The sequence below is a fragment of the Lissotriton vulgaris genome, chromosome 3_1 (genome assembly GCF_964263255.1).
Source record: "Lissotriton vulgaris chromosome 3_1, aLisVul1.2, whole genome shotgun sequence".
Classification (NCBI taxonomy): domain Eukaryota; kingdom Metazoa; phylum Chordata; class Amphibia; order Caudata; family Salamandridae; genus Lissotriton; species Lissotriton vulgaris.
Window position 1 is genome coordinate 1,635,982,621 of NC_141689.1, and position 13,076 is coordinate 1,635,995,696.

The 13,076-nt window shown below is 44.6% G+C and overlaps 2 protein-coding genes across 2 annotated transcripts in view; one reads left to right on the forward strand and one right to left on the reverse strand.

Annotated features, from left to right (window-relative positions):
- The window catches only part of LRRC19 (leucine rich repeat containing 19), a 55,025-nt gene extending 49,696 nt beyond the window's left edge, over positions 1-5,329 (reverse strand). The window contains exon 1 of the mRNA XM_086962125.1: positions 5,150-5,329. The gene's annotated coding sequence lies outside the window, so the exon portion shown is untranslated. The remainder of the gene's footprint in view (positions 1-5,149) is intronic.
- The window catches only part of IFT74 (intraflagellar transport 74), a 496,520-nt gene that overhangs the window by 202,167 nt on the left and 281,277 nt on the right, over positions 1-13,076 (forward strand). The window lies entirely within an intron of this gene.

A 13,076-nucleotide genomic window follows, 5' to 3' on the forward strand; every position in this document is an offset into this window, starting at 1 on the left:
GAGAACAAGCCGAGTGTTACAAAAGACCCAGAGGTGGCCTCATTACAATACCATCACTGGATATCAGAAGCAGCTAGCACTACTGTCCCTCAAAGAACAGGGAAAACCAGCAGGACAGCACCAACTGAACTTTGATTCTCTGTAGAACTAAAGATCCCAAGAAGACTGTGTCGCAGTCAAAAAAGACATTGGCACAAACACTATGATCCCAAAGAAAAAGAATTATACAAGTCAAGACTGGCACAGCACAAAGAGCTGATAAAAAAACTAAAATCAGCTATTTTTCCCTAAAAATTGAAGGAGCAAAAAATAACTTGGAGCTTTTTGCAACTGTACTGAAACTCAGTCAAGTACAAGAGACCAATAACAGCACAGTAGACCAAGCGTTCTGTGACACACTGGCCTCCTCGTTCCACAGTAAAGTGTCCACTATCTATGACACCTTTGTCTTAAGACCAGTAAATCCCCAAGGTGTCCAATGTGTTACCACATGTTCGACCTCAGCCCAGCCTATTTCGGTGATCAAATGTACCCAATTCAGCTTTTCTAATTTCACACCACTCTCCCAAGAATTAACATCAAAACTTCTGTTAGCAACAAAATACGGCTCCCCCCTCGAACCCTGTCCTCCGGTAGTGACCCACCTGTTAGTGGAGTCAGTTGCTTTGCCACTTACGGAGGCCCTCAATTTGGCCATTGAAACAGTGACCTTTCCCACAATGTGGAAGAAAACATCAATTTTACCTTTGTTAAAGAAATCAAACCTGGATAAAACAGAAGCAGTAAGCTATTGCCCTATTTCCTGGTTACCCTTACCGGCGAAAGTACTAGAGAAACATATGAATCAGGAACTGACGGTTTTCATTGAGAATAAGCACATTTTGGATCCTACTCAATACGGCTTTAGAGCCCGACACAGCACTGAACAAGCCTTGATCACTGCAACGGAGGAAGTCAATTGGGCGGTTGCTAAAGGAGGATCGGCAGCCCTGATACTATTGGACTTATCAGCCACCTTCGATACGGTGGACCACGGCATTCTAATACACCAGCTCCAGGAAGCTGGAGTAGAAAACTTAGCGCTAGCATTGCTCAGATCTTTTCTGCTTGACCGAGAACAATTTGTCGAAATAGGAGGCTACAAATCTAAATGTTTCAGACTTCCTTGTGGGATGCTTTTCATTGAGCCCCACCCTTTTCAATGTATGTGTTGCTCCCCTGGCACATATGATCAAATCCCATGGGTTTGAATTGGTATCATACGCAGATGACACCCAGATTATTGTACCACTCCGAGGTGACAGTGATGGGGATGGGGATGATTTAACCCCTCCATTAAGCTGATGTCAGTATTTACAGAAGGTCTGTCAGCCACACAGTTGAATTTGCCTGTGGGACCCCCAACAGAAGAGAGTTCTTCCTTTGCTGTGGTAATTCAATGAGTGGCTGGGATTCTGGACCTGAAGATGTCTTCATTTAATGTCAAGATAAATATCCTTACAGAGGTTTTGCAACTTGGGTGACCTGGGCCAGCCTCATCTGAACCCTCGCTCCCATTCAATGAAGCCCTTAGTAACACCTTAATGGGCACTTGAATCAACCCCTATTATTGCCCGTTGGTTAGTAGGCATGTAGAGAACCGCCATAGACCAGCTCCTACTGCAGTGAATCTTGTGATCTAGGCTTCCACCAGCAAGGTGATCTGCAATTCATTCCCAAAGACTTCTGGAGAGGGAGTGGGAAATGATTGAGGCATTCAAAAAACACATGTTCTCTTCGGCTAGCTTAGAATTGAGGACAGTCAATGCTGTTTGCTTATTGAGTGAGTATAGGCGTGCTCTCTGGGACAAGGCCAATGAGATCACGTTGGCAGTCCCTGAAGAACTTAAAGACTTCTTGGCTTAGACTATTCAAGATGGTCAGGATGCAGCCAGATACATGATTCATTCTGCCCTTGCTACTGCTGATTGTCAGTGGCAAGCAGTTGGCACCAGTGTGGTGCTCTGTCGCCATGTGTGGATCCACGCCACAGGTTTCTTTGTAAATTTGCAGACTTCCCTTATGAATATACCTTTCAAATGCTCATGTCTGTTTGGCAAAAAAACTGATTCTGCCAAGGAATGCTTTAAGGAAAGAAGGGTCATGGAACGTTCTGGGTCATTCAACCCATACCAAACAGATCAGACACCCTTGGGTGGTGGTCCCCCAAACTGTTTGCCTTCACCCCTCATGTTTTGCTGAATTTGTCTTTGTTGGCTTTAGGACTCTGTGCACTTTAGCATTGCTAACGAGTGCTAAAGTGCTTGTGCTCCCACTAAAACATAGTACAATTGGATTACACCTGATTGGTACATGCAATTTACTTAGACATCCCTAGTACTTGGTACTGCATGTAGACAGAGTTGTACATTTAATTACTACAAGTGGACTTGTGGAACTCATTGCACCACCCACTACAGTACCTTTTAAAACGTATCTCAGGGCTGCCATTGTAGCCTGTGTTCAGTTTTGAACTGACATTTTGACCTGGCAAAATAAACCTTTTGCCTGGCCTAAACTTTTATTTTAATACATATGTCACTCCTAGGGTAGGCCCAAAACAGCCTCTAGTGCTGGATGCATTGTATTTAAAAAGTTGGACATGTACTATTAAGTTTTACATACCCTACTTGTGTTTCACTATTGCAAGCATAACTATTCCATAGGATAATTTCAGGTTACCCTATTATGTTTAATAAGTGATATTATTTGCTTGGGAAAAGACAGAAATGTCCTGTTTTGTCTTTACAAAGTTGTAATTCTAGACCCTATTTAATGATAAAGTAAAATGTTAAATCACAAATTAGAAAGTTGGCATTTTCTTATTGTAACCATTTGGTGCTTACATCCTGTATCCTGGATCACATGACTAGGTGTAGTTGGCATTTGTGTATTTCTCCCAGACAGTATCACAAAAGGGAGACTAGGTTAGGGGTGGGTGGATCTCGTGGAATTTTACTGCATGAAATTCCACAGAGTTGCCTAAAAATCCCGGTCCATTGAGCTCCTTGCGCTTATTTTTAGCGCTGGGAGCTTGTCCCCCACTGTAACATCAGTGTGAACAGCACCATGGGGCGCGCCAGAGGACGCTGCTTCTTTCTACCTCTCGGGTAGATTTTCTACTCAAGTGACAACTTTCGCAACACCAGCTGCAGCTTTCTCAGTGCAAGCGGTACCGACCTGCCACGACCACTTGTGTTGAGAAATCTCGCAGGGAGGCTGTCTAGCACTTGTTTTTTCTCGCTCAGCTACTTAACGTTGGAAAACTGCACACAATAAAAACTCCGCTACCCAGCGGTTGGCAGAGTTTTTGATGAACTTTGGGCTCCAAGCTGAGTGAGCAAAACTCCATAAACTATGCCGGAGGAGTGGCGTTTACCGCCTAGCCCATGACTAGATGTTGGCAGGTTAGGACATGCTGACCTAATGGAAGGGGCGGCAATGTCAACTACCATACTTGCACTTCAAAGAAGGTGCCTTTGCACACACACAAAGAACTTCACACTATCCTTTTGTGACACCAGACATACTGGGTCAGGGCAAGGGAGAACAGGAAATTCCAGAACCGTGTGTAGGGGGAAGTCTAGAAGTTTCTACCAATTCAAATCACTTCTGGACCTGTGGAAGATTTAGAAGAAGGATTGCCCTGCTGCTGAAAGGACTGCCCTGCTGCCATTCGGACTGGCAACCATCTGAGTAAGGAAGACTGGACCTGCTTCTTGAACCCAGAACCAACAGAGTGACTCAACTGAACCTCCCTGTGCACTGCTGCTGGCCTCTGCTGGAGTGAGTCCTGATCCCCAAAAGGTGTCCCCCAGGTCCAAGACCCTTGGCTGGCATTAGAATGTAGTGCTCCTGGCCCAACTATGGGTTGCCTTAGAACCAACAGCGCAACGCAGGACCTCGCATGGCAGCACCTTGCAGCTCCTGATCCGTGGTCTTATCGGAACCAATGCAGCATGACTCATCTCAACACAGGACCTTGCATCACAGCACCTCACCGCTCCTGATCAGTGTTTTGTTCGGAACTGACACGGAGCATCGGATCTCAACGCAGAACCTCCCTTCGCAGCTCCTCATATAAACTGATGCAGCGTGGCACAGGGACCTCACCCTTTAGTCCAGTGGACCAAACTCAGTCCTATACCTTGCCCGCACTCCGTCATGGACGGCTTGAACTTGTAACTTCGTTCCAGTCCAGCGCGACCAGATAACCCTAGTTGGCTTTTTGGTGCTATTTTCACTGAAAACTTTTAAACTGCATATATCTGGTGGCAGTAAACAGAGATGGCAGTGCATGAACAGATAGATAAGTTGGTGTGGTGCCGAGAGGACACGAGCAGAGATAAAGCAATGAAATTAACATAGTTGTGTATTCTTACAATTGCCTACAAATGTCAAGTAGATAAGTCCGTCACGCTCTGTCCTACGTGACATTCTTTCTAATTTGTTATCAAAATTGCGTTATCCGACCCACGCCCCGCCAATAATGTTGTTAACCTGGCTTCCAAGAGCCTTACAAAGTGTGCAATTATACCACGCGTGTTTCCATGGGACCTGACTCGAAACCCGTGGTATGACGTTAAAAAATGTGTCATTCCTTTCTTTGTTCTTAGCGAATATAAGTAAAGATTCCTATTCTCAGGAAGCCAAAAAAGAGTTTTAGAAATTGAAAATGACCTCTTGTTTCTATCAGAATAAACTAAAATCTTGGCAAATGACCATTTGGGACCTGCTATTCTAGTCAAGAAACCAAGATGAACAAAACTACAAACACGCCCATATTTTTCATGTTTAAGAAATACATTTCCTGCCCCTCCGTTTGACATTGGGTTGTCGATTTTGGGTAGATGTGATTGGTCAGGTAGATACGCATATAAATCGTACGCAAATTTAAGCACCTGGATAAACGAGTTGTGTTTTTAAAATGTGCGTTTCAGTACAATCAGTAATCTCTGCTAACTATCAACACACTGGGTTCTTGCTCTCATTTGCCGATTGCGGAAGTCTACTACGTCGCTCTTAAACTTCGTTGTATTTTTTTTGTTGGTGACGCACAATTAAAACAAAAAACATTATCCTTGCGATTGATAACTCATTTTGTACTTACTGTGGAAAAGATTTTTTCCTTGTTCGTCGGTAATATCTTCAGTTTTAAATGCGTTGTCCTTTATAATGAAAACAAGCAATGGTGTGTACTGGACTGCACTTCCCTCTAGTTCAACCTTTGTACCCTCAGGGAAGGCGGTTAAAAGGATCCGTGCTCCTTTTGCAAACGACTGATTTAGTTGAGCAACTCCTTAAGTTCACTTTGGACTTATCCCAGCAGGCTCCCAATAAGGAAGTCTAGTAATAGTGTACACCTTTCTGTTTCTGATGGTAATTCAAGATAGAACAGTGCCAAGGTAAGTAGTTCGAGAGCACCGATAGACAAGCTCACACAGGCGCGCAACACCCAATGGGCTCACGGGGCTTCAGCGCCCCCCGTCGTGTGAGTCAGCCCGGGCAGAGACAGCTTCGGGGGGGCTGGCGACAATTTAATTGCAGCCGCACTCGAGTACTTAACAGGTCTTTAAAAGACCATCTACTTGTAAATGAGGCTTTTGTTGTGTTTTCACCCCATTTTACAGACATTCTGTCTATGGTTGGAAGAATTAGCACCCCCCCCCCCCCCCGAAATATTTTTCACCCCCCCTAGGGTCACCCACCAGGCCCGCCTGAGCTCACACACATTATAAATACTTTGGCTTGCTTGATAAGCCGTCCATAACGTCGAAATGTTCTCGCCCTACTGATTTTACATTTTGAAATTTAAAGAGGTGTATGTTTTTTCCTCCCACGAAAGCGGACTCTCCTTTTGCTTGCTCGATTCAGTCATAAAAAACACAGCTGATCTTTACCTCCCAATGTCGCCGCATGTTGCCATGGAAAGGACTGCAGTCGTAAACTGCTTTACCCTCCCTGTAGCAGAACTTCTGCATTGGCTGGTGTGTGTAATTGGATGACGGCCCTACGATCCGATAAAGGGGGTCACTGAGTTAAGCCATCTCTGCTGACCTGTCTGCGACCTGGAGTTCACAAGTTCAAAACACCATAGGGCCTTCTCCCCCAATTCATCCTACAGAACTCGATATCATGCGTTCCATTACATTATGTATCATGAGATTTTTATTTAAGGCACTCAGAATCCGTGGCAAACACTGTATTAAAAAAAAAAGTTCTTAGGAAAGATACACGATTGTCAAAATCCATTAAATTGGATGCAAATTAGATATTAGGTAATTTGGATTGCCGATCTTTAGAAACACGCATAAGAAAACCAATAGGCCTATCTTTAATGTGCTAACCCATGAGAATAATATGACCCGTGTTTTCTCTTCCAAGCACGTAGTTCGCAAGCATTGGCAATGCCAACAGGTCTGTCATTAAAGGAATGTTGTATGGTAATGTGAAGCATTACAAGTTTATACCATAGGAATGGATATGTGTTTGTGGGGAAGCAAAGTACTGTCAATCAATCAATCAGGGAGTTTAAAGAGCGCCACTGCCACTCACCCATCAGGGTCTCAAGGCGCTGGGTGGGAGGGGGGGGGAGGGGGGGGCAGGGGGTTGGGGTTGGGGTTTGCAGCTCTGATTCAGCTGAAGAGCCAGGTCTTGAGGCTCTTCCTGAAGATGTGCAGAGTGGGGGAGCGTCTGCTGTTGCCTGGGACATACATGCCAATAGACCCAATTCAGGCGGGAGACTACAGATTTTTCAAGCCAAAAATGGCTTTATTTTAGCTGTCTTCCGCCTGAAATTACATTTTCTACAATAGAAGTCGATGGGGAATTTCCATTCTCCCGATTTTTTATTTTAAATCTCCCACTTCCCTGTCATAAAATGTTGGCATGTATGGCCTGGGAGCTCGTTTGAGGCTTTGGCTGTGACGTAGGAGAAGGCTCTACCACCTGCTCTGGTTCTGAAGATTCGAGGGGTGTCTGCTAGGGCTAGGCCGAGGTCGGCAGAGCGGAGGTTCCTTTTGGGTACATGGAAGGCAATTCTTTTGTTGAGGTATTTGGGTCCAGTGTTGTGGGGGGATTTGTAGGCGTGGGTGAGTAGTTTGAAGGTTACTGACTGTTGAATAATATTAGTGAGGTTTAAAAGGTTAGGTGACGGTTACATTGTCAAGCCTAACTGAAAATCTGTGTACTTTAATGACTGCACTCCTTCCAGCTGTGCTGCTGCCAGAAAAAAACACAATACACTATCAAATTGTCTAAAACACTTTATTAGCTTTACTATATCATGCATGTGCCCCTAAAAGTTCAAGGTTAGGCAGCTGGGTAAAAAATAGATCACAGCGGTGTGGAGGGCAAGCACTTTTTTTGTAGAAGCACACAACTTCTGCCCAATCAATACATGCACTCCTGCTCCCATCATGCAGAGAGCCGAAGCCCCTTGTTTGAGGATTCTCACATAATTGTCTGGCAAAAAGCTGCGCTGACAACTCAGTGGTATTTATCTCCTCAACACAAATAGCATATCCGGGAGGAGATGGAAAATTTCTTATCCCAAAAATATTGTAAATTACCTTTCGGACAAAGACTGGAGATTTAAATATTGTTCTTTTAGCATTGGACAGTCAATGAAGCTGTTTCAGAATGAGTGTAATATGCTCCCTAGAGGGAGTCTTGGTCGCAATATGAGTAGCTCCATTTTGAATCCACTGTAGTATTCAGACTAGATTTTTGGGCAAAGCAAGAATTAGCATAGTCAAGCCTGGACTGAATCAGAGTGGTAATGGCTAACTTATAAAGATCTGCAGAATAAAATGGAGAATTTCTTTCAGAAGGTTGAGATACCAAAAGCTAATGCCTGAAATAACATGTACTGGTGGCGTGAGGATTAGTTTGAATATGGATAAATACCCAGATTTTTCACAGAGTCAACCGATAAGGGGACAGCGACCATAATATCAGACCTCAAGAAAGATTGTTGATTTTCTACAAAATTCTTAGTGATTGGTGTTTTATCAGGGTTTAGGTTAAAAAATCTGGAGCCATTGACTGCCTAATGAAGCTCACACACCCTCTAAGGGAGTGGGCCCCAAAATGAGAGCTATCCACTCCAGCCTCACTCATAACCTCCTTCATCCATTGCACTAAGGTGAAGGAGGAAACAGCTCTATGAGGCCACCTATGTGAAATCAACAACTGTGCCACATTCTGTCTCAAACTCTCAGTTCTTCTCTCCTACTCTTTCAAGCATTTCACTGTGCAAAGCCATACATTCACCATAAAGTCAAATAGAGGTTGACAGAGTCTTTATTCTTCTCTTAATATAAAAACAGACTGCCCCAGGCTGATAGGCCTTGCTAGTGATATCTGGGGTTCTCACGTCCAAAGTCCGCTTAAATGAAACCAGGCAGAGTAAAACTGTAAGTTTGTAAGATATACACTTTAATGACAGGTTAGGGTTCTCGCCGCAACCAGTTAAGACTTGTAGGAAATCCCTAATGTCCCAGAAAGAGGTGTATCTTGCAGTAGCCAGGTTCACGACTCTCATACTCCTCATGATTTTCTTTGTCAGTAAATATTGGCCAACAGAAACGCCATCCACTAAGCAGTGACCAGCTGCTGTAGCTGATCTGTAAACATTAACTGTCTTGTAAGACAAATCTGAGGGGAACAATTCTGACAGATAGTTAATCACATGCACTAGATCAGTTGAAACTGGATCGTAACCCTGTCTAACATTCCAACAAACCCATTTCTCCTGAACCAGTCGATATGCTTTCCTTCTCCCAGATGCCCACGACTTAGATATGAGTCGGAAAGCGTCTGCCGAAAGCCCTGGGACTTGCCACTGTATCCTGAAATCGTCCAGGCCATCAGAACTAACAGGCCCTGTTTTACGAGTGGGTGCAACTCTCCTCCTCGGCCTAGGATTACTTCTCTGAATGCGGGTACTAGAATGGGGAAGTCGATAAAGTGCAAATTAATCCTTTAAATGAAGTTGGACATTTTCCTGCCTGCCATATCTGATGGAATGCCTCTACTAAATGTTTAATCAGTATTGCTATATCTCGCTAGTGAATTGATCTGGGCATAAGGACCTTCCATTCGGGAGGGCTTTGATTAAATCCTCTAACTCCTCCATGCTGATTGGTTCCAGTATCTTGTATACTTTAGCCGTACTGATTCTATGTAAATCTACATCTATGCTCTTGGGCATGGTTTAATATTTCCATACACAAGAACACGGTTTAATTTTTCCATATACAGTGGTTCAGAAAATAGCTGAAAAATGTTGCTAACATTATTTTTGTGTTCTACCAAAGTGCCATTCCTTTCATCCCTAATTCAGTGAACTGTATTTTCAGAGTTTTCCTTTTTAGCTTGTCATGCTATCATTTTTAGGTCTCGTCTGATCCAGCGCATGCGCTGGTCTGGCAAGACTTTTAGTGAGGGCTTCAAAAAATGCTGCCATAGCCGGCCTAGAGCTTGAGTGCATGTGCGCGGACACGCCCTTACGAGCAGAGGCGCCATATGGCTTTCCTCGTCATGCTCATTAAGCGCATTGCTCGCTGTGCTTGATCGCGATCACTTTCACTTTTGCGGATGCTTTGCTGCGGCATTGCTTGTTTTTCTTGCTTACTGTCCCGTCTTGTTCTCACGCCTGGCAAGTCGTCTATGTCCTTTCTGTATTCTTCAGCATCTTGAGTCATGACAAGTGAATTGTGCGTCTCTGGGCTTTAAATACCTTTTAGTGAGCCTGTTTTTCTGTCTTCTGCATGTCGCTTTAAAAACACCAACCACACTTCAACCAAAACCGCAAGCCAAAAGAAGTGTCCCACCCCAAAGAATGCCACGTTTGAAACTTCTCTTTATTTAATATATTGTTATTGACTTTTTGACAGCCCTGCTGTGCCACCACAAGCGATTATCACCAAACGCGCGGCCAATGCTTGTTCATTTAGCGCTAAATGCTACCCAACGAGCCGCAGCCGCACGTTTGCAAATGGGTGTCTTTTAATGAGCGCAGCGTTGTGTTTCCACAGAGTCTCGAGATTCCGCCCCGTAACTTGCCTCCTGATTTGACCATCTTGTGTGGCGGCGCACACTCATTAAAGACTCTCTGACCTGCAAACACCGTCTCCTGAGTTTAACCCTGAGTTTATCAGGCGCCTGTTCTCTTGCATCGTCCGTCGGTGGTTTTGCACCGGAGAGCTCCAGGTCAGTTCACAGCCACCATATTCCCAGGGTTCCCTGGTGGGTGACCCTAGGGGGTTCGGGAATACAAGTGTGACTGGGGGAAAATGGCAGTGTGTTCCTGGAGACTACAAAAGCGGGCCTGGGTCAGTGTAAAGTTACAAGGTGACTCAGTTTGCAGCCGGGGCACCATCTTCCTTTCAACTCCTCTGTGTACATTCAATAGTAGTGAACCAAGAACCCCCACTCCCAGAATGTATTTTGTTAAAGTAAATACGGACTTCAAATGTCGTTCTTGATGATGTGGGATTATCTTGTGACAGCCCCCCTGCCCCTTACCCCTCCCGTTCGCCGTGCACAATCATGGTTATTGTTTGCAGCAGCCAAGTGTTGTGTGTTTGGGACTTAAGTGTACAACACCTCCACACCCACCTCCCTAGGTGCCACAGCGTCCGGTTTCAGCCTCTAATAGCATATCTCCTAAATTGCTGTCACAACTGAACAGAGTTAAACGGCTGAAAAGTCAAATTTCGTGTAGATACTTTTTACGGCCATCTGTTTGTTCATAGCTAGTTGGACATTTCACAGAGGTACACGCTTGTCGCTAAAATGTGACATAATTAGTGACAGACCATGGGATCAGTGTTTGCCCCAGGTTCACGTCTTTCGAACATCTAAAATCGTGTGCACTTAAAACATGACTGAAGATGTGTGAACACCCCTTTTGTGTTTCTTCTTGATTTAATTTCCAGCACTGGTGTTCGTATATGACGTGATATACTTAGACATTTTTGCTACCACACACACTCTTAAGAGCCCCAGTCACGTGCAGTAATGGCACTGTTTCTGCCTCAGGCATGTGCCTGCGTGAGTGCATTCTGTGCCCATGGCGCTTCATTACCATTTTAGTGTGTTTGTTAGTCACGCACAATTCACACTGCTGTTTCGTTGCCAACAGGATATGCAGTTAAGTGTCTGTTCTCTGCTGCCATTTCCACCCACCACTCTTGTCATTCACTGCACGCTGCTAGCTCCCACCTCCCTGGGCAGGACTCTGTCCATCGCTCAGTCACTGTATGTGGCTGAATGTAAACAGAATCGACATTGCTGCTCCCTCGGACCGCTGCCATGGGCACCACTCGCCTCTCTAGGATGGGAGGAGAGAATCCAGTTTCAAACCTGGGAGCTGATGGGCACAGGGTGGCTCGCGACAACACTTGACCGTTCTTTGTGGGAGACCAGCCGGTTGTAGTGTGTGCACTAGAGGGCAGAGCACGAGAACGGCGTCGACCTGAATAAAGTACCAAAGCCGGAAGTATCTCGCCTATCAATGTGTGAGTGTTTTGAGTAGGAGCAACGCGTTTCTGGGCTATGCTTTCGACGACCATGGACTGCAACACTCTTTATGTGAATTTTGTAATTTTATAATTATCAGGAGCTTGGAAGCAGCAAGAGGCACTTAACCAGAATCGTTTGATGGTTTCAGTTTAGCATCTCTTGCTACGGTTAGCCTTGGATCATTGCAACCATTTATATTTTTTAAAAAACCTTGGGTGTTAGATGGAGGGTGGATGCTGCCCACAGATGAGTATCATGCCTCCCATCACTTCTTCTCCTACCATTCTTTGTCTTTAGGCAGTGGTTAATTTGTAAAAATAATAAGTGCCAGGGCCCTCCTCAGGAGGCCACTTCTGCTTGCACCAACCATTGCCGCTGTAAATTCTGCCTACTACAGTAAAAACCAAACTACTAACCATCTCACTCATACAAGTGTGACTATTCTGACTATTCCAGCCCCCAAACCTATAAGAATGGCTTTGGCAGTAGGTTTTAGTAATTTTTAATGTATTTTGAATTACAAAATATGTTGTGCTGGTCTCCAAATTAGACAAATAGTGCCACCATTCAACATACTGTCATAAGGGGCAGTGTTGGGAATTAAGTGCTCGTGTTGAGAATGGAAACCACCAGCTCAAATTAACCACTGCTTTATGGATGTCTGGTCTTATGCATATTGGTACCAATCCATGCATTGCTTTCTGAGCAGACAACTTTCCCAGATCTCCTCTTTTAGCAGGGAAACGTCAACCCCCATATGACTGGCTGGATCCCTTGAACCTAGAGAAAGCGCTGACTGTTTTGTCGGTGCAACTTACCCAGCTGCATTGACCTTTAGACCCTGGAAGTGTACCCAACATGTTTGTTGGATAACATTCTTTGGGGATTGTACTTGTCTCTCGTCCTTTTAGAAGTGCCCCACATTAAAAGCCCCCCTTCCCCTCTCCATCTATATCTCGCCTCTTGCCTAGACCCTACTCTATCTTCTGTTGTTGCTCTCTCTCCCTGCCATATATTGTACAGTGTTTCATTGATTTGATGCTAGGTTTGCGTTGTTCAAACCCACATGCATATAGGTATCTAAGAGTACATTGAAATGATCCAGTTGCACATATGGTGATCAATCGATATAGCAAAACACCTGCTGAGATTGCCACTTGGGTTTGTAGTTCTCACTAATAAAAGAGGCTCCTGTGCATTTCAGTTAAAGATATATGATAGGATTTGCTAAGATCTGGTTAAATCACACACACTGTAACAGATCGCTATTCATAGAGTTAATGTACACAGTATTCTAAAGGGAACTAACCTAGTATGGAGCTATAGCAACTGGACCCCAGTGGCATATTTAGCCACCATGGGCCCTAATGCAAGTAAAGCAAGTGTTCTGCGACCACTAGTTGGGTAGTAAAATAAATCGACAATTGGGGGTTCAACAGGGCCTTCTGTCGGCTACGCCCTAGTGTTACTGCACCTGCTGCATGCACCATTGATAGCTATGCCCCTCT